This window comes from Paroedura picta, chromosome 4 (genome assembly GCF_049243985.1).
Source record: "Paroedura picta isolate Pp20150507F chromosome 4, Ppicta_v3.0, whole genome shotgun sequence".
NCBI lineage: Eukaryota > Metazoa > Chordata > Lepidosauria > Squamata > Gekkonidae > Paroedura > Paroedura picta.
This window is the reverse complement of record NC_135372.1, coordinates 125261371-125283747: the sequence shown is the minus strand read 5'-3', so window position 1 is coordinate 125283747 and position 22377 is coordinate 125261371. Positions and strand designations below refer to the sequence as shown.

Below are 22377 nucleotides of genomic sequence, written 5' to 3'. Positions count from 1 at the left end.
TGAGACATTTTCCAGATAAGTATTAATGTGACAGTCTCACGGTTTTACAAATGGCATAGTTTTCTATTATCAGTCACTTGGTAACCCATTTATTGGTTTTAAATTTGATGTACTTTCCATAGAATTTTCTTGGCCAAAAATACGGGGTGTGTTGCCAGGTCCTTCCCCGTGCCTCTGTAATTGGCCTGCGGGTTGTGACCTCTGCAGTTCACCCCCTCACCATGTTGAGGAATTCAGTAGGACTTTAAGGGGGATAAATCTAATAAATAATAATAGTATTTGATAGTTGAACGGTGAGTTTATTGTATGCCATTGAAAGAGTTAATAAGGGAAAGGATATACATTGCTTTGTTCTGGATGGCCCAGGCTAGACTGATGTTGTCAGATCTCAGAAGTTAAGTTAATCTAACCCTGGGAGACCACTGAAGAAGTCCAGGGTTAGTACACAGAGGCTACCAGTGGCAAATTACCTCTGTTCATCTCTGCCCTGGAAAACCCTACAGGGCTGCCATAAGTTGCCTGATACTTGACCACACTTTCCACCACATGCATGTTACTTTGACAAAAAACAAAACTGTTTATGAAGTAATATTTAATCTGCCTTCCTACCATCAGGGTTTTCAAGTGGATTACAATTTCCATGAGACAGGTTGTGAGAAGATAGGAACCTGGAACCACACTACAAATTCCATCACAATCATATATGGTTTGTTTGTTTTTCTGTCTTCTGGATTGATCCATAGCACACATGTAGAAGGAGCTTCAACACCCCCCCCTTGCTCCACCCATGCTGTTAAACTGAAGAGCAATCAGCCTTGGAGAACATTGTGGCTCACTACCATTAAAACATGTCTACCTTCCACAATGGGCCAAAAGCCTATTCTGTGGACCATTTCTATTTGGGATAACAGTAAGTGGGAGTGAATGTTTTCCGCCACCTGCAGCTGTGGTCCAATCTGAAGCTGAAATGGCATGTGCCGAATAAAGGAGAACATGCACACTATGTATACTTGTGACAAAGTTTACCGTTGGATCCAGAGCCCTACATTGTGAACACCATGCTAGGGAAATCTTCTAATCAAACATGAAAAGAAATAGAAGTCACCATTGCATTCTCATTGCGTCTACATGCATACAAGCTCCATGCAACATGTAGGGGGACAACATTGTTGACTGCATGCAGATGTGTTGATCACTCATTCCCATTCCCACCATGCATTCTAACTTTTAGTGATTTATGTTTTGACTTTCATTCCGCCCTTTCTCAAAAAACCTTACCTAGCTGAGTCAACTATACAGATTAATTGACTGCATTTTATTTTTCGGAAAGTCCAGGGGGAAAAGCACCATAACGGGGTTTAATTTCCAATTAAAGACAGTTAGGATCATGTATAAAGGTTACGGTCCCATCTGCTTTGGCTGCATTTCAGAGAAAGATAATTATATTCTGCTTCCACGTTTGCATTTGACCCTTTTGTGTTACCTGGATTCTGTGTAATATAAAATCTGTCTCTACAGCATAGATTGTTGTTCTCCCTCCCTGTTCTTTCTAAAAGAGATTTTATAAAGTACAGTTTGGACATTCCACTATGGGTATAAAATATTCTATATGCAAGAGAAGAAAAACTAATAGAAAATTTGCTTTATGGTCTTATTGTTGCTACAGTAAAGCTTACATCTGATGATAGCTTCCAAAATAGATGCACAGTTAATATCAATATTGCTTTGGTGGAGTCCACCTAGTTACTTTTTATGTCAAGTGGTAATCTCTTCCTTCAGGTTAAAATAGAAAGATTTTGCTCTAGCATCAAAACTGAATATCTACTTATGTACTTCTCGCAGGAACGTTTTTAAAAGCAACATAAATTTATGGCCCTATACAGGAACATCATGGTTTAATCAGGATGACAAAATGTGACTTACACAGGAAGTATGCTGCTTTTTGGATACTTATGTTGACTTTAGTCCCTTGTGAATTAAACCATTTAAAACAAGAAATGGAAAAAGTCCTCCTAATCTTCCTTTTGAATGAGCCGTGAAATAGGATCCATGAACTGCCTGAAGTGTGAAGAGGTTAGCATGGCTTGGTTCCAAGATCTTTCTATGAGATATTAGGAGATTTATTCTTAGCTGAAAAACTGTGGGGGAAATGGTCATAATTTCTGATAAAAGACATAATGTATATCTAAAAATATCAACACATGTTTGCTGCAGAAGCCTTAGTAACCAAAGACCTTCTTTCAAATAGATTTGAAATAACTGAAGTTTGCAGATGTATCATATATTTGGTTATAAATTATCCCCTACAACTCTAGGAAAAAATGGCAGCTTGATTCATTGAATTTAGTTTTGAGCAAAGAATGTGTTTCTTCTTTCTCAGCCAAGATTGAGGAAGGTTCACGCAAAACTTTAAAAACGTAATCCAGTAAGCAAAAAATAAAATAAAAAATAAAAGTATTTGAAAGGGGAACTGCATGTAGATTTCCCCAAGACAAACCTTTGGTCCAAATTCTATCAACATGTATTTGCTAACCTTTGAGTCAGAGACAAAAAAAAAAAGCTGTCTGTGTTCAGTGTCCCTGTCCCTAAAGAAATGATTAGCAGCACAAGGCACAATTTATTGTATTGCGAATTGGGCTTTCTGCCTAAGTTATTTATTTTATTTTTAGTATATATACTACCTTCCATGTTGGCTCAGGGCGGTTTACAATGAAATTTTTTTCATGGTACCCTCAAGGAACAAATGGTGGAAATTGTAACAATAAAATGTTTAACACGACACTTGGAATTAGAACATTTCAACTCCACCTCTCAGCAGTTGTATGTTGTTTACTGCTCTGCCATTTGTGTTTTTCCACCTGCGAGACATAGATGGTGGTGGGAGGGGCTTCTGGGCTCTGGATTGGTAGAGTTCCTTCACTGGCCTCAACCGAAAGCTTGGTGGAAGAGCTCAGTTTTGCAGGCCCTGCAAAATTGTTTTAAGGTTAATTAAGTCATTAATTAAATCACTTTTTCCACTTGTACTACTAGTCATTTCCATGAGAAATTCCCCCAGAAAAGCACTGATGGGACAGTAGCCCTATGCAAGAACATGCGTATGTGTTGTTATTGTATCAGTCTAGTATCTGCATTCATTCTTCCCTGGAAAGCCTTTCTGTGCATTTATATTATAAAAGTGCTTGAACATTGCTGAGGGTGGCAGAAATTACTTACCTCCATTTCCATTTAGAAAATCAGAACTGCGCTTTCCAGAAGTTTGTTTGCTTCCAAAATAATGGGGAGTTTTTGCATTTATCCTAGAATATAATCCACTGACTGCATGATTTCTTTCTGAGGTCAAACCAAAGATTGAAAGGACTTGAAGGAGAAACAGAGACTTCTGACAGATCTTGTGATCTACATTGCTTTACAGTTCTTTTAAGTGTACATGCTGAAAAATACTATGGTTTGTACAGTCTAGTACGCAGAAGTAATATCTTGACCAAGATAGCCCAATATAATCAAATCTTGGAAGCTAATCTGGGTCAGTCTTGGTTAGTATTTGGCTGGGGGAAGAACAGGAAAGTCTAGGGTTGTTAAAGAGGCAGGCAGTAGCAAACCCTATTTGAATACCTCTTACTTTGAAAATCCTAAGGCAACCTTTCTCATCCTTCCTACTGTTGAGAAACCCCTGAAATGTTCTTCAGGCTTTGAGAAACCCTGGAAGTGATGCCAGCAAGCCACATCTCCCTGCAATGCCCCTGGAAGTTTATTTATTTATTTATTTATTTATTATTAACAATAACAACAACAACAACAACAACGTGTATTGACTTGCAGGCGCGCTGAAGGGGGGCGGAAGGATGACGCTGACACATGGATGGCTTCAAATATGGCCACAGCTTTTATTTGTTTGACACTAGGCAAGTTGGCAACACAATGGTCATGGTTGAAGGAGCCTCACCCTGCGGTATGACCGCTACCTTCTGGCTCAACGCTCATGGGTGCCCCCTTTGCCCCCTTCCCTGGGAGGCAGGTCACCCAGGAGCGCCGAGCCCCTCACCGGGAGGTGTTCCAACCTGATGTGCCAGAGAGAGGCGCAGACCTCCTCTGACACATAGGCCACCCGGCTCAGCGAGCATCCAGCCTTCCCTTGCGGGCTGGCCTAGCTCGCTTCAAGCCGCCTCAGGCCTGAGGCCCCACTTACCCAGTCCGATGCCTTCATCGAACCCTTCTAAGAGGCTCCTTCACCGTGCCATTTCCGCCCTATAAAAGCTGCGACAAAAATATATAACAAGTAAATAGCAACAGCAACACTATAACCCAACAATAAGAGGGTGGGTGGGTGGGTACCGACTGCTCGCTGCCTTGGCTCCGGGCGGGGAAAGAGGGCGTGCCGCCACCAGCCGCGCCTTAAATAGGCGCGACGGGAGCGCCGGCGCTGGCGTGCCCGCGCACGTCCTGCGCCTCGCCCTGCCTCGCCTTCCCGCTCTCAGGACGCTGAGCGTCCTCTGCCGCCCCCGCCCGCCGCCTCGTCAAGAGAGGCTCTGGGGCCGAGGTAAGTCCCCAGCCTCATTTGACTTGCAGGCGCGCTGAAGGGGGGCGGAAGGATGACGCTGACACATGGATGGCTTCAAATATGGCCACAGCTTTTATTTGTTTGACACTAGGCAAGTTGGCAACACAATGGTCATGGTTGAAGGAGCCTCACCCTGCGGTATGACCGCTACCTTCTGGCTCAACGCTCATGGGTGCCCCCTTTGCCCCCTTCCCTGGGAGGCAGGTCACCCAGGAGCGCCGAGCCCCTCACCGGGAGGTGTTCCAACCTGATGTGCCAGAGAGAGGCGCAGACCTCCTCTGACACATAGGCCACCCGGCTCAGCGAGCATCCAGCCTTCCCTTGCGGGCTGGCCTAGCTCGCTTCAAGCCGCCTCAGGCCTGAGGCCCCACTTACCCAGTCCGATGCCTTCATCGAACCCTTCTAAGAGGCTCCTTCACCGTGCCATTTCCGCCACCAGAACGCAGGCCTTTTAAGGCCTCGTTCCCGCCAACTGCCCGCACCTCAGCCAAACCCGAAGCGTGGCCTGAATTCCAGAAAGCCATCTCTCCAGCCCCAGCACATTGAGGTGTACCCCATCAGCCCTATACAATTCTGGGCGCAAGCTCGTAATGTCCCCGTGGTCTACCACCAAACATCCCCACGATCCCACCGCCCTGGCCACGGCTTTGTTGATCTTTCGCACAGTCTTGTTCACACGCCCGATGTGAAGGGCTCCCCGCCACTCCAGCCGCTCCACGATACTGGACCAGATGACTTGGGACTGTGGAAAACGCCGATGCAAGGCCTCCAGATCATAGGAGATGTTCTTTATCAGTTGAACGCTTTTTGTTATTGGCAGATCGTTGCCTCCCAGGTGAACTATAACAACTGCGGGAATCCCGAACTCAAAAACGGCACTGGAGACAACGTTCCTCAGGGCAGGCCAACACATCCCTCGATAGCCTCTCCAACGAAGTGCCAACTGATTTTCCAGGCCCAACTGGTCAGTCCAACCGGATTCCTCTGCATATCGCCGTGCCCAGTATACGTAGCTGTGTCCCACGATCAACACCAGCGGGTGGGGTGAGAGCCATCCTGAAACAAGTCAGAGGTTACTACGCTGCACAGGACGGACGTAGCTCTTATAAGCCCCAGACCTCCACCTGCCCAGCCTCATGATCTGTCGGGGGGAAGCTCCCTGTCTATGAGCCTGAGTGGCAGCCCCTAGGCGAAACGAGTGTGCACTGTAAAGCCTCGTGTGCACTCCCACCCTCCGCAGGCAGCTCCTCAATACAGAACCAAATTGATACTTTGAGAAACTCGAGCCATCTTTATGCAGAAACAGGCACCCTGGCCCCTTGGGGCGCACAGACAAATAGGCCAACATACTGCGCACTGGGCAGACTGCTCTATGACGGGACTCGTATAAAGTGATCCTGGAGCCCCGACCTAACTGGTCCGTCTTTGACCGCCCAAGTGAAATGACCAGCCGCCCCTTGGCTACCGTCAGGTCATCGATGGCGACAGCCGGGCCTGGTGACGCCGCCCGCGTGGGAGCCAAGAGCTCGCTGCCACGGAAGGCCCCAAAAAAAGCGACTGTAAACGCCGCTCTAGCTAACACAGCTTCAAACTCATCGAAGCAAACCTGTGGTATTTGGCGCACCAACTGGCGCAGTAGCCCAGGGGTGATAGGTAACCTCCTGTCCTTCCTCGGAGGGGCCATACGCCTCCACCCCTCCACCGCTCTGCGAGCCAAAAAGGAAGAACCAGGATCCCACATCCCCAGGGCTTTACTGAAAAAGGAGAGGCTGGACAGGTGAACTCTCATGGTGCCCGGGGAGACTCCTCTCGTGTTCAAATGGGCCAAATAACGCAGGAGAACGGGTTGACTCATGGGCCAGGAAGAATGATGACCACAGGCCTCTGCAAATGTCAGGAAATCTCTTGCCGCCCTTTCGTAAGCCCGGCGCGTGGAGGAAGCCATCGAGCCCAGAACTGCCTGTAGGATCATCCGTCTCCAAGCCCCCACAGGTCGGTCGGGAAGTCCTCTGGCTCCTTCCTGGCCCCGGGGGCGAGCCTTGAAAACCTGTCGAACTGAAGGCGAGATAAAGCATCTGCCAATTCGTTCTGCACCCCCGCCACATGTCGGGCTGTGAACTTAATGTTAAATTCAAGACAGGTCAACACAAGGCGCCGGACCAGCCCCATCACTCGTGCTGACTTGGAGCTCTGCTTGTTGACAACCAGCACCACGGCTTGGTTGTCGCACCAAAATAAGACCTTTTTGTTGGCGAAGACCTCCTTCCAGAGGACCACCGCCACCAAAATAGGAAACAGCTCCAGGAATGTCAGATCCCTCCTGACCTCAGCTCCCCACCGATCAGGCCACCTCTGTGCGCACCATCTGTTGTCATAGAAGAGGCCAAAACCCAAGCTCCCTGACGCATCTGAGTGCACCTGTAATGCATCCCCTAAGTCCAAAGGCGACTGCCAGATGGCCACCCCGTTGAATCGGACTAAGAACCGTTGCCACACTCTGAGGTCCTCCTTCAGCCCCCGCGTAAGCCTAATATGATGTCGCGGGCTCCTGACCCCAGCAGTTGCTCGAGCCAGCCGGGCACTAAACGCCCTGCCGGCTGTGACCACCCGACAAGCGAAATTCAAATGGCCTAGCAAGGTCTGCAGCTCCCGGAGCGTGACCTTCTCCTTACTCAGAGCGTCCTGCAGAAGGGCCCCCAGGGTGGCCAACTTCTCGGCCGGCAAGCTGGAGGTCCCCTGAACGGAATCCAACCGTATTCCCAGGAACGTGAGTGCAGACGCGGGCCCTTCCGTCTTATCCGGTGCCAACGGCACCCCCAACTCGTGGGCCAGCCGCTGAAACTCCCGCAACCTGTCAGCGCACAGCTGGGACCCCCGGGGCCCTGCAAAAAGAAAATCATCGAGGTAGTGAGTGAGCTGCCAAAACTGCCCCGCGTCTTTGACGGCCCACTCCAAAAACGTACTGAAAGCCTCAAAGGCTGCGCAAGCTATCGCGCAGCCCATAGGCATGGCCTTGTCCACGTACCATGCCCCCTCAAACTTGAAACCCAATAAGTTAAAGTCATCAGGGTGCACCGGTAAGAGTCGGAAAGCCGACTGGATATCACATTTGGCCATTAAGGCCCCTTGGCCACACGCCCTTACTATGCCCACTGCCTTGTCAAAAGAGGCATAACGCACCGTACACAAGTCCGGAGCGATGCCATCATTGACGGATGTTCCCCGAGGGTAAGAGAGGTGATGAATGAGCCGAAACTGGCCTGCCGCCTTCTTCGGTACCACACCCAGGGGGGACACCCTCAAGTTGACAAAGGGGGGCCTGGCAAACGGACCTGCTATGCGCCCGGCTATCCTCTCTTTAGCGATCTTCTCCCTTACCACCTGGGGCGCATCCCTGGCTGACTTCAGGTTTGAACAATCCGTAGCCACCCGCTCCCCTGTAAAGGGTATATGAAAGCCCCTGGTGAACCCCTTCAACAGATAGCGGGCTGTGCCCTGATCTGGATACCTGGTAAGAACTGCTCTCAGTGCATCCACCTTGACTGGCGACCGTGCCAAGCACAGCAGCTCCGCCGGGGTGGCTTCAGGCTGATTTTCCGGTGGAAGAAGGGCCACTTTGTCCCGGTCCTCCATCCTTCTTGTTGGAAGACCGGGCCCCTCGAAAGGGCTGCTGAGCCCCCCCGCCTCTGGGGCAGGCTAGAGCCGTGTGGCCACCCCCACACACCTCGCAGGTGTGACTATACCGGCATGGCTGGCGCCGGCAGATTTTTCTGTTGTAGTCCCAGCAGGGAAGAGTTGAAGGGCGCCGCCCTGGCACCCCCCTTTTTTCCTTTTCTTTATGAGCTTTTACACTGGGGCCAACCTTTACCAGCCAAGTCCCATGATGTTTTAGATCCCACCTGGCTGACGAGTTGTAGGAAGCCAACTCCCTAAAATCATGGTCGTAGTCTAGGGCGGCATCCTCCCCCCCGTGCTCCCTGGCCTCTAGCACATGGGCTAGATATCGGGCCAGATGCCACCCCCTCTCTGGGTACGCTGCCGCGATCAACGCCATGAACTCAGCGAACCCCCGCAACCAGTTACTGAAAGTCCGATCACATTTCTGCTGATCGGCCTTTTGTTTGTCACGCCTCTTCCCAGTATCACCTCCCCTCTTTCCTAACCTAACAAAATCAAACATGTCAATGAAATACCCCTCAAGTGCCCGTTCCCTCACTTTTTTCGAGAGGTGAATGCCAGGGGGAGCATCAGCATCGGTGTATTTGGCTGGTGGCTCCCTAATGGTGCCAACCACCTCCCCCGATTCAATCAATCTCTTCGCTGCCTTGCGTCTTTTGTGGAGCCAAGCCGGCAAGCCAGGCACAAAGGCCCCTTCTAACCAATAACAACCTTCCTTGTGGGCATCCTCCAACCCATCACTCGAGGAGGACCCACCCGAGGAACTGGAGCGATGCCGTGCGCGGCGCCGCCTGCGCCCGGACTTCCGGCTTCTCCTCCTACGGTCCAACCTGAGGGACTCACTGCTGCTGGAGCTGGTTCTACCACCAACCTCGCTTGAAGAGCTGGTGCTGCTAGACCGCCCCTGCCTAGCCCCTGTCCCGGACAATTGAGTCATGGCCTGAGCATATCCTTGCCAGTACGCAGAAGCACCCCCGACCGGGGAACCATTCCCCCCAGTCTGCCCTCCCAATTGGCTCTCCGTAGAGGACTCACTTGCAGATGCAGTCCCTACAGCCAACTCCATCGCTGAGGGAGGCCTGGCTCTGCCCTTTTCATGCCCCTGGCCACCACCTCGTGGTCCCCTGCGCCTGTGTGAGCCGGGCCTGCTGCCATCTGTGCGAGCCCTGTGGGCCCTAGCCCTCACTCTCTTTGATGCAGAGCGCCCAGCAGACGCTCTGCCCCGGCCTTTTGCGGCCTCCCCTCTTCCACTGGCACTGGAAGAGTCCCGCGCCCGTGAGCTGGGCTCCCCTTCATGCCTCCTGGGAGCCCTCCTCCTCCCAACCGCTCTGCTCCTCGTTGAGCTGGGCCCGGCCCGCTCCTGGCCTTCATCCGAGGCCCCCCTGCTGGGTGAAGCCGCCCTCCGCCCTGCAGGTACCGCTGGGGCCCATCTCGCCCGCGCCCGTTTGGCACTCGCCCGGGTGGCCCGCCGCCCCCCAGAGCCCACTGTAGGCTCTTCACCCCCCGTGGGGCTGGCCTCCTTTCCCTCCTCCCCAGAATTGGGCCCCCGCCCCCTCTTTCGGGAGACCATCCTTGCCCCGGCCTCTCCGCCGCACGGCAAACGCTCCCGAGTCCCCTTTTTTTTTTTTTTTTAAGTCTCCGGAGCCGGAGGGAAACGGCCCCGCAGAAAGCAAACCCTTCCCCGACGCGACAGGCGACGAGACCAGGAGGCAGCGCACAGTCTGCGGCCCGGCCTCGAGCCTGCCACGTGCTCACCAGCTCCCGCAGCGAGCCGACTGCTCGCTGCCTTGGCTCCGGGCGGGGAAAGAGGGCGTGCCGCCACCAGCCGCGCCTTAAATAGGCGCGACGGGAGCGCCGGCGCTGGCGTGCCCGCGCACGTCCTGCGCCTCGCCCTGCCTCGCCTTCCCGCTCTCAGGACGCTGAGCGTCCTCTGCCGCCCCCGCCCGCCGCCTCGTCAAGAGAGGCTCTGGGGCCGAGGTAAGTCCCCAGCCTCATTAGTCTGCCTTCCTCCTTGAACGGACTCAAGGCAGATTACATAAAATCCCATAAAATCCCCAGTTTATAAAACCACCTACCTCCAGAAGGCAGAAAAATTAGAGGAAGTCATTCAACCCCTCCATAACATCCACAAACGGTTTGATTGATAGTGTAACAAAAACCGGGGGGGGGGGGGTGGACAATGTTCTTAAATAACCTGGCCTCAACCAAAGACCTGGCAGAAGAGCTCCATTTTGCAGAACTTAGCTTATGACCAAGGCCCCTCCTCATTCCACCTCCTCCTGGCTCATTAGCGGCCATTTTGGGAGGGGATAGTGGGGCATTTGTTGTTGTTGTTAGGTGCGAAGTTGTGTTCGACCCATCGCAACCCCATGGACAATGGTCCTCCAGGCCTTTCTGTCCTCTACCATTCCTCGAAGTCCATTTAAGTTTGCACCAACTGCTTCAGTGACTCCATCCAGCCACCTCGTTCTCTGTCGTCCCCTTCTTCTTTTGCCCTCGATCGCTCCCAGCATTAGGCTCTTCTCCAAGGAATCCTTCCTTCTCATGAGGTGGCTAAAGTATTTCACTTTCATCTTCAGGATCTGGCCTTCTAAGGAGCAGTCAGGGCTGATCTTCTCTAGGACTGACCGGTTTGTTCGCCTTGCAGTCCAAGGGACTCGCAAGAGTCTTCTCCAGCATCAGAGTTCAAAAGCCTCTTTGACGCTCGGTCTTCCTTATGGTCCAACTTTCACAGCCATACATTGCAACTGGGAAGACCATAGCCTTGACTACATGCACTTTCGTTGGCAGGGTGATGTCTCTGCTTTTTAGGATGTTGTCTAGATTTGCCATAGCTTTCCTCCCCAGGAGCAAGTGTCTTAATTTCTTTGCTACAGTCCCCATCTGCAGTGATCTTGGAGCCCAGGAAAACAAAATCTGTCACTATCTCCATTTCTTTCCCATCTATTTGCCAGGAATTGAGATGGCCGGATGCCATGATCTTTGTTTTCTTGATGTTGAGTTTCAAGCCAACTTTTGCACTCTCCTCCTTCACCCGCATCAAAAAGCTTTTTAGTTCCTCTTCACTTTCTGCCATTAAGTGGGGCATACTACCTGATTATTTTTTTTTTAGAAATAAACTAAAAATGTATTTAAAAAATAATTAACTCCCACCCTATTGGTGAAACCTTTCTGGCGCTATCATGAAACCCCTGTTGAGAAAGCCTGCCCTATAGAGTTGCCATAAGCCAGATGTGTCTTGAAAGCTCAAAAATGCAGAGGTATATTCAATAAAGGTTAACAGTCCCACTTCATCCACTACAGAATTTCTGTATGGAAGGAACAGAGGCATGTTGTATCACCAAAAGAGTATTGAGAATGACCTCTCAAAGCTTTACTCTGTAAATCAATGTTTAACTTCCAATTTCCACGCATTGTGAGGGGCAAGGGAAATGGACAATCTGTATTAAGCTCAGTTTTTTAAGGGAATTTGTCCAGGAGAATAGATTGATGCACAATCCTTCAGCACATATTTCTTTGAGGCTCAGTGAGAAAAGCAAAGGGAAAATATAAAAATAATGTTATAGTTGCTTCCACTTTTCCTTCACCTTGGTTGAAGACCAACGTGGCATCAGAGGTGGTAGCAACATCCCAGTCAGTAGTAGCAAGGAATCCTTATTAGCTCAGCTCAAGTTCCAGACAGGCTGTGTTGTCTACTTTCTTTTCTGGAATTTTAGTGACATCAGTGGTTCCCAAAGCACTAGACAGTTGAGTTGTGTGGGTGTCCCATTTGCAGACGGAGTGCTGAGCCTTGCTAATGAATTATTTGTGTTTGTCTTTCCATTTTCTTTCTTTTCTTTGTTCTGTGACTAAGATATAACTTTTCCTGAAGGAGGCTATACATGTAAACCAGTAAAGAAAGATACTACAAAATTACTAGGTAAAGCATAGAAAATATAAAACCAAAAATCTTTAAATACAGCTGTATTAAATCTTGTGTGTGTGTGTGTGTGTGTGTGTGTGTGTTAAGAAAACTATAGGCATATTTACAGGAAAGATGCCATTAACACTGAGTACATTGAGAAGACAAAGCAGCAGCTCAAATGAACAGTTAGCTCCCCATCTTTTCAGAGTCTTTTAAAGGGCCTGGATATATTATTAAAATAGCATAAGAATGATAGCAAATTGGAATTTGTCCAGAAGAGAAGATTTAGTTGTGATGATGTCCTTGTCTAACCAGCATTGTCTCTGGAACAAAAGTACAGAGTCTGGCCCTGATTTAAGCATGTTTATTCAGAAGTGAACTCTGTTGATTACAGTGCTGGCTTGTTGAAAATCCCCAATTCCAAGGAAATGGGAGGAAAAAACATTGGCTCTCCCTTTTGCTGTATATTGTGTACTGTAGTAGCCATCTGGCCAGTGAATTAAATTTCAGGTCACACCGCATCTGGGAGCAAAGTAGAAAATATTTAAGTATCTTCTTTGAAATCATAAGCTTCATCTCAAGGACAATTAGTGACATGATGGCGTCGGCAATATATTATTTAATGTAGTCTGGTTTTCCTTCCATTAACTGTGCTTTGTGTCTTGTAAAAAATCAAAAATACAGAATGTTATTCAACACTAATATAATATCTTTTAATAATCTGCCCAAATCAATTAGCTGTAGTGGGTGTAACTAGGCCACACATCTATTTTTTTTTAAAAAAGGAAAGACTGTGGATGAGCTTTTGATTGATTAGACATATTAAAGATGGCTTCTGGATCTGATTGAGTGGAAGAGTTCATGGGAGGAGTTGGCAAACCTTTTTTTCTCCTTCCCCTTCCTCAGGCAGCCTGGTGTTTGCCCCAAAGCTCTTCTGAGATTTGAGACAGCATCCCAAGCAAACTCTGCTACAGAAACAACAGAGAATCAAGTAAAATTGTCTTCTTCCTCTACTGAGGATAAAAATACAAGTTTGAAGAGGAGAGAAAGGAACAATTTTTCTTGTTTCCCCAGCTTAATTGCAGTGCCCTGACTGTGGGCCATTTTGCTTCTGAGATGTGATCTCCAGATCCTTAGAGGAGAGTTTGAGAACTACCAGTAGGCTGCTTGGGGAAGGCAAGGAAAGATCTGCAACATCAGCTCCTTCTGGGAGCTCTTCCACTGGATCAAACCCTGTCTTTATTCCTTGTTTGTATTTTCTATTGCCAAATTAACATAACATAAGCCATTAAGTAAATTATTTGATCAGTATGGTTTGAAGATTAAAAACTGTGATACTTCTAAAAAGCTGGAGGACATTACTGATTGCATAATCCCAAATATCTTCCTATGTATTCCTTCTTCTTTTTTTTTCAGTTGTATCCCTTGATCTAGGAAGCCAACTCCAATTTTAATTGACAAAGGGTTTTCAACATTTTGTATGAATTAATTTTTAAAAACTAACCAGTTTATTGGTGAATGTGCTATGTGAACTAACTTTCAATGCAATCGTATCTGAATTTGTGCTAGGTATTTACATGAGAGTTACTTATACTCAATTTTTTTTTGTTAAGATGCCAGCCATCATATATAAAATTGAGTTCATTTCTACCAATGTTCCTCTCAGGATTTGGGAAAGTCTTAAAATACTGTGCTGATACTCTGCATCAGGGAGTACTCACAGAAAAGCCAAACAAACCACCATGGTTCTGCTGATGGGTAGGGTGGGCTTGGCCACCCTACTTGCTGATACTACAAGTGGAAGAGGAAGAAGAAGAGTTGGTTCTTATATGTCGCTTATTCTCTACCCGAAGGCGTTTCAAAGCAGCTTACAATCACCTTCCCTTTCCTCACCCCACAACAGACGCCCTGTGAGGTGGGTGAGGCTGAGAGAGGATTGCTCTGTTAAGAGCAAGGGACTCTGAAGCCTTCCCACACCTGTTGATTTTCTGTGCAAATGTTTGAGGTGAAGTGAAAAATGACCTTTGAGGAGCAGAATTCAGTTGGTTGGTACTTATATGCCACTTTTCTCTACCTGAAGGAGGCTCAAAGCAGATTCCAATCACCTTCCCTTTCCTCTCCCCACAACAGATACCCTGTGAGGTGGGTGAGGCTGAGAGAGCCCTGATATCGCTGCTCGGTCAGAACAGCTTTATCAGTGCCATGGTGAGCCCAAGGTCACCCAGCTGGCTGCATGTGGGGGAGCGGGAAATCAAACCTGGCTCCCCAGATTAGAAGCCATCGCTCTTAACCACTACACCAAGTGAATTCCGAATCTCACAAATAAGTCTTTCCTCCTTTCCACCTTTATAAATCCAGGTTTGGAAAATCCAGTTGCAGACCTTTGCTCACTACAAATGCTTTGGGTGACACAAACTTGTTTCCCAGCTGTCTTCCCATTTCCCAGATCCATTTGAAGCCTTGCACACTTTGAAACCGATGCATAAAATCAAGATCAAGCAATAATTCTTTACGTGTTCTAAGTCTTTTTATATAGATCCCCATTTTTCCATGGCAAGTATCCAAAGACGTACTTTAGCTTGCCAAAGTGCACACACAAATCCCTGTAGGATTTTCTTTTTTTCCCCTTATAACTTTTTCTTTGAAAAGCCATATGATAAACAGCTTCATGTTAAACTCCTCTCATATTTAAAAGAGATTTGTCAACTCTCCTGATGAGCTACTCTTCCAGAAATGCAGTTCTAATGCTCTAAATTGCATGCTCATTGATTCTAGCCTATATGTGTATGTCATAGACGTCACAGTACAGCCTATTTTGAGGGCTTGCAATTAAAAAATACAACGAAAACTGACAGTTTTAGTGTGGTATAAACTTCTGGAGGCCAGAATTCAAGATGAGCACTTAGCATTAGCACGGAAGGCAGATTCCAATGTTCTCACCAACCCAGTAAGCAGCAATCATGTCTTCTAAAACTGTGGTTCTCAACCTTGGGGTCAGGACCCCTTTGGGGGTCGACTGACCCTTTCACAGGGGTCACGGCAGGGCAAGCAGCTTGGCCGGGGGATGCCATCCACACAACAGCCTTGCGGGGTAGATTGTGAGAGTGTTCATCTGTCTGGAACAGCGGAAAAGAGTGAGATCAGCATGGTGGGTCAAGAGGCAGAGCTGAACTGAGAAACCCCAAAGGGAAAAAACCCATTTATATACAATCATGAGCAATGGATCTTCATGCCATTGGTCAGTTTTGGTTTAATTTCTGTGAAAGAACCCTTGCATAATTTTATGGTTGGGGGTCACCCCAACATGAGGAACTGTATTAAAGGGTCGCGGCATTAGGAAGGTTGAGAGCCACTGTTCTAAAAGAAAGCCCTTGTCAGACAGCTACAATTAATATTACAACTCCAATAATAGGTTCAAGGGAAAATAAACCATAACTGAACTAATTAAAATGAGTTTTAAAGCTAAAGTTGCCAACCTACAACTGAGTCCTAGAGATGTTCAGGAATTACAACTTATCTCTAGAGAGCAAACATCGGTTCCCCTGGAGAAAGCCGCAGCTTTGGAGAGTGGGCTCGTTCTACCCTGCTGAGGTCATTCCACACCCCAGCCTCCACACTGGAGTCTCCAGGAATTCCTCCACCTGAAGTTGGCAGCTCTGTTTAAAGCATATTAATAAGCATAATGCTTGTCCTGCACTTTCAAAACTTCCTGTCTCTGGGTATGTGCACATTTGCTACATAACCAACAGGCATAATCTATATTACACTGTACTTCCAGTTTGGTGTAGTGGTTAGGAGTGTGGACTTCTAATCTGGCAAGCCAGGTCTGACTCTGCACTCCCCCACATGCAGCCAGCTGGGTGACCTTGGGCTCACCACAGCACTGACAAAACTGTTCTGACAAAACTGTTCTGATTAGGGTTGTGCGATTCGGCCGCCGAAGCGGCCGTTCCGTCCGGGCGCAGCCAGCGCTGCGCCGCGGGGGGGGGGAGGGCGGTGCCGGCAGCGGCGTGACAGCGGGCGCAACCACGCAGGCGCCTGCGTGGTTGCGCCCGCTGTCACGCCGCTGCCGGCACCGCCCTCCCCCCCCACGGCGCGGCGCTGGCTGCGCCCGGATGGAACGGCTGCTTCGGCGGCCGAATCGCACAACCCTAGTTCTGATCGAGCAGTAATATCAAGGCTCTCTCAGCCTCACCTACCTCACATGATGTCTGTTGTGGGGAGAGGAAAGGGAAGGTGACTGTAAGCTTCTTTGAGCCTCCTTTGGGTAGAGAAAAGCGGCATAGAAGAATCAACTCTTCTTCTTCTAGTGCAGAATATCTGTATAGACAATCTTATGACTATTTATTTCCCACCCCTCCTTCTCAGTTGGTTTACAAAAACAGCAAAATATAAAGCAGTTTAATAAAACTCACATTATCCCCTCAAAACCTAGTAGTAGGGTATTAAAACCAATACCCTTATTGGTTTTGCCCTACAAATACTACGCAGCTATCTGGTATTCATTTCAAGGAGTATTATGTCTAGTTCACTTTGACATTTTGTTGTTGTTCGAAAGCCCTGTAGGGAATTGTAAACAGCTGCTGGAACAGGTGGGAAGCCTACCAGCAGCTTTAAGAGTTAACTAAAACAATATGAGACACCAAAACCCCACACGCCTTACATTGCAAGTGTGAATGCGGTTACTAAAGGGCCTATTGCCCTCTCTGTGCTTCTGCTCTTCTCCTCATCTGGCCAGTCTGTTATTTTGTCTAATTCTCTGCTGTATCCCTGCTTGCTGCTGAAGCCCCCGACCCAGCAATCACAGCTTCAGCCATTCATCTGTCAGCCTGTCAATAAACACCCAGGGTTAATGTAACCGACATGACAGAAAACATACATTCTGTTTCATAGCAGACAAACAAACCCTCTTCCTTGGCACATCAGATATTCCAGACTTCATCTAAACATTAGCTTTGCCATGAAGAATCAGTGCGCTTTGATTTGGCTGAACTCTGAACAGTCACTCTGCCAGGGGTAAGGATAATGCTGATTAATCTCTAAGTATGTCTATCTGAACATTTGCCAATCCAATCCAAATATATCCTGACCTTTATTTACTATAATTTAATTGGATGCTTAGAAAACATTGCTGTCTTGACTCAGTTCTGTTAATTTGTCACAGTGCAGTCAGCATGTATAAGTGCCAGCGTGGTGTAATGGTTAAGAGCAGTGGCCTCTCATCTGGAGAACTGGGTTTGACTTCTGACCTTAGGCCAGTCGCAGTTAGGGCTGTTCTCACAGAGCACTTCTGTCAGAGTTCTCTCAGCCCCCACCTACCTCACAGGGTGTCTCTTGTGGGGAGAGGAAGGGAAGGGGGTTTGTAAACTGCTTTGGGACTTCTTCAGGTCATTAAAAACCAGGTATAAAAAAGTAGCTCTCTTCTTCTTCACATATGGGTTTTGCTGCCAACATAAACTAGAAGGAACAAAATGAATTGTTTTCTTTTTAAACACAATCCAATCAGAAAATGAAATCCAATGGCAATTGCAGTGTCTCCTCCACGATTTAATATTGTAAACTGAGGCCCTCAATATGCAATATATCCAGTAATTTGACCAATATAACAGCAACCAAAACGGGATAAAGTTACCTGGGACCCTGTTTTGGCTGTGTTATATTGGTCAAACTACTGGACATATTGCATATTGAGGGCCTCAGTTTACAATATTAAATCATGGAGAAGACACAATTGCCATTGGATTTCATTTTCCGATTGGATTTCTTTTTAAGCACAGTTGGCTCAACTTACTGAAATTTTTATCCTTATAAATTTGTGGCAAAGAGGCAGCAGTAGAGGCCACAGCTGCTGATCCAAGATGGGATGGATATGGGTTGTTGCCTAAGATGTCAGGGGTAGCACAGGGGCCCTGGCAGGAGCAAGGGCACCCACCCAGTGGGAGGGCTTGCCCCGCACCCATCAGCCACTGAGAGCACCACTGACGGCAAGAGTTTCACTGCCCCACTGGGGTGGGACTGGCATCAGTGAGCAAACTCACCAGGGATGGGGCAATGCAGGAAAACAGTTAAGAACAAAACATGGTGAGAAATGTGAGCTGCAGATCCAGTGTGGGCACAGCCCCATACTTACCTGCAGGACTGCTTGGTTGCTTATGCCTCCCGCAGAGCCCTTTGCTCTGAGGGTACAAATTTGCTGGTTGTCCCAGCCCCCCGGGATGTTCACCTGGCCGCAACCTTGGCCAGGGCCTTTTCGGTCCTGGCCCCAACCTGGTGGAATGAACTCCTGGGAGAACTGAGGGCCCTGCTGGATTTGTCAGCTTTCCGCAGGGCCTGCAAGATGGAGCTCTTCTGCCACGTGCATGGTTGAGGCCAGGGCAGAACCCCGGCATTCCAACTAGGACCCCTTCCCATGGTTTAGTAGATCTGCACCCACTTCCCAGTGGAAGAAGACTTGGCCTCCAGCTGAACAAGGTGGGAGGGGATCGATTGATTAGAAGATGTCTCGCTTGTTGCATATTGTAAAGTGGGGGGTTTTATGGGGTTTTACTGGCTTTTAACATTTTATTATGTGAACCAGCCCGGGTTCTTAGGAAAAGCGGCAGTATATAAATCCAAATAATAAATAAATAAAAAGGGAGATGTTTTGAAGGAAGGGGAAGAGAGGAGGGCTGAGAAGAAACAGGCAGGGGAAGGAGAGCCAAGAGGAAGAGGAGCCCTGGGGGAGAACAAGAGGACTGACCCACATCAGATGCCTTTAAGCCTGTAAAGGGGCAGATCAGGCAGGTGAAGGAAACCGCACTTATGTGGAAACCTGTTTGGGTCTGATTACTGGCAATGGGGGTTGCCAGCCTCCAGGTAGCAACTTGAAATCTCGTGGGATTACAAGTGATCTCCAGGTGATAGAGATCAGTTCACCTGGAGAAAATGGTTGCTCTGAAAGGTGAAATCTATAGCATTGTAACCAACTGAAGTCCCTCCCTTCCCCAAACTTTACCCTCCTTAGGCTCTGCCCCCAAAATCTCCAGGTATTTCTCAACTAAGAGTTGGCAACCCTAAATAACACAAAGCATTGTAACCAACTGAATGGAAGCTGGCCTTATCCCAATGGGGACCCAAAGAGGCTTACATTATTACACTCTCCAGTTTATCTACACAACAAGCCTGTGAGGTAGCTTGAGCTGAGAGAGCATGACTAGCCCAGAGTCTCCCAATAAGCTTCTTTGGTTGAGTGTGGCTATTGCTTTACCCAGGATACATTATAAGTACAGAAGGCACAATGGTAAGGTCTTCAAATCCCACTGGAGTCAGAGATTAAAGGTCAAGTCCAAGGGTCGAGGTCCGGGGAACAGGTACAAGATACAGTCCCTGGGTCCCAGGCTGTAGGAGTAAGAACAGGTTGCCCAGACCAAGTCAAGGTAGAGCTCTGTTTCTTTGCTAAACAGATCCCCTTTAGAAAGGTGTGACAAACAAAATTGCTTCCATACCAAGTCTTGCTCAGCATGTTCTTTTTAGCTGCCTCTGCTGATTCATCCCCTGAGAACCAGGTGTTGGTCCTTACAGTTGCATTCACATTCCTACAGGTGCAAGTCTTTACTGTTTCCCTATCAACCCCTCAGTCCTGACCCTGCAAGGACTCCACTCCAGGAATTAACAGTGATTGTTGCTGAGCAATTAGTCAAGCACTTAATCTTGTCTACAGGGCTTTCCTCCTCCTATGCTCTGCTGGTTCAGGAGAGGCTAGAGAAGATGGATTCAGGTGGGTAGCAATGTTGGTCTGAAATAGCACAACAAAATTTGAGTCCATCGGCTCCTTTAAGACTAGCAAAGATTTATTCAAGGTGTACACTTTTGTGTGCATGCACACTTCCTCAGACAATATAGATTTGTCTGAGGAAGTGTACATGCATGTGAAAGCTCATTCCTTGAATAAATCTTTGTTGGTCTTAAAGGAGCCATTGGATTAAAATTTCATAGAAAATACGGAGACACCAGATTCTGTGACATCTCTTTCTTCTCCTGGAAGACTGAGCAACCCAGCTGTGACTGGGAAGTGTTCTTGCGTCCCAGTGCTTCCCCTGTTTGGCCTGCTGCTGGGCCCAGCTGCTCATGTGGGGGACCCCGTTGGTGTGGGACCTGATTCTGAAGAGGAAGAGGTGGCAGCTGATGGCCCATGAGAGGGGAACTGAACAAGGTTTGTTTATTTAAACTCAATCATAATCATGCAGATGAAGTTACAAAGGTTTGAATGATGTTTACTAGTACTGAGCATAAAGGAGCAGTAACCATCTCCCCAGGTAGCTTAAATGGGGGGAAATTATTAAGTTTTGGACTAGAATCTGTAGCAGAAATTGATTCATGTTTATTCACTAAACTAGTCAGTTTATAAAAAATGTCCAATTCAGCACTGATGATATGCTTACATTAATTCATGGATACAGAATAAGGAAAAGTCTATTAAAACAGTTTGAACCAAGGTTTTAATGGATTTCTGCAGTGCATTGACATTTTTAGTAACAAGTTCTGAAGAATATTTATATATTTAGAAAGTTATTATATGTTGCCTCTCCAGAGTCACGCTTTGAATATAGCCAATGATGTCGTATTTCAAACATGTTCATCTCTAAAAACCCTGGACTCCCAAGGGTATATTTTAGGTATCTCTATCTATTCTATTTTTAGCTAAGACAGCTAAAAAACTTTTCTTTCCCTTTTTCCTCCCCACAGTTGTCACAGAAGCAGGTCAAGAAGGGAAGCTAAACTATCTACTGAGCTCATTCATAATCAATCACTTGGCAAATTGCAAAGCACTACAAATCTTAGTGATTAAAATGAAATTATTTACAATGCCAGCTGCTGCTTGTCTGAGATGCAGTGGATTCCTTTATAGTTTAATGTCAGGGATGGGGGTGGGGTATGTTATAGATCTTCAGCCCACAAAAAGGTGTTGGCAATAATGCAGTCTTACTCAGTGACTGTTTCCACAGTTGAAATCTGCCCCTGGAAAGCCTCTGGTACCTGGTGGGTTTTAGAGCCCCCTCCACATGATGTCGCCTGCATCCCGAGGCTGTCCAGGGACTGGCTCGCATTTTCCCCAGATTTGACTCGGGATGAGGGAAATTACAAAAAGTGAATTCGCCACATTTTATCTTGCGTCCCATTAGTGAGCAATCAGAGGCAGGCCTGTATGGAGTGGGAAGGGCTCTATAGTTTCTGCAGCATTCTGCAGCATTTCCTGCTTTGAATAAATTTTTATTTTTTAAAAATGGTGTGGTTCGTGTTGCAGCTATGGTGAGGGTCTGCTCTATGGTTCAGTCCTCTAGTATCCAGTGTAGCCCTTAGCATCTTCCTCAGAAAAAGTCCATCAGAATTTCAGTTCCCACTTCAAACTCTTTCCCACAAAGGCCTCAGGTTTTAGGGCCAAACGTGACTTGACAGCATCTCTGCAGCCACCACAACCACCACCACCAATTTAAAGAACATTTAAAAATGCTGTGAGGGGGTCTGTGAGAGCACACTTTATCAAGCTGCCTAAACCAGGGGTAGTCAACCTGTGGTCCTCGTCCATGGACTACAATTTCCAACATCTGCTGGCAGGGGCTCATGGGAATTGTAGTCCATGAATATCTGGAGGACCACAGGTTGACTACCCCTGGCCTAAACAACCAGCCCTCCCCCACAGCTATTTCAGCAGTTGAAAAGACACAGGAGGGAAACAGGAGCGCTGCCTGATCACATTTTAAAATGGCACCAAAAAGGGCAGCCACGAGGATTCCATCAGATCTAGTTTGGCCTTTATTTACATGCTCATAAACTGGGCATTGGGCGGCAGTGGTTGGATAGCCCAGCCCCTACTAGCACCACCAAGTAAAGGCAGCTTGGTTCTTTTCAATCATTTCCCCCCTCTGCATTACCAGGAACTGAAGCGGTCTCTCGACTTTAAGCAGGACTGGACTTTGTCCTCAGTGCTAGAGAAAAAAAAAGAGAAGGGATCACAGATAGAGGGTTGCTGATAATCTCCTTTCCTGTAGTCTGGTAGGGATCAGTACACAGACTTGTGTTAGTCAATAGACCTGTGGTTAACCATCACAGATTTAGAGGCTGTATTAATATTTGCTGCATTAGGGAATGCAAATGCCTAGACTTGGAAATCATCCAGTTTAAAAAAAAACAAAAAACAAAGCCACTGTGGATAAATGCATTGAGTTGATTACAAACCCCGCAGGGCTCACTGTTCGTT

General features: G+C 47.6%; 1 protein-coding gene and 1 long non-coding RNA gene across 4 annotated transcripts in view; one reads left to right on the top strand and one right to left on the bottom strand.

Moving 5' to 3' along the window:
* The window catches only part of SULF2 (sulfatase 2), a 349962-nt gene that overhangs the window by 111755 nt on the left and 215830 nt on the right, over nucleotides 1-22377 (top strand). The window lies entirely within an intron of this gene.
* LOC143836354 (uncharacterized) lies at nucleotides 12355-19695 on the bottom strand. 2 transcript variants are annotated; one of them, XR_013230579.1, is made up of 3 exons: nucleotides 19625-19695; nucleotides 16804-16969; nucleotides 12355-12662 (listed from the first exon to the last, which is right to left on the bottom strand). It is a non-coding gene; the product is annotated as an uncharacterized LOC143836354 (long non-coding RNA). The 2 variants fall into 2 exon arrangements; XR_013230580.1 differs by lacking the exon at nucleotides 12355-12662 and adding an exon at nucleotides 12731-12801.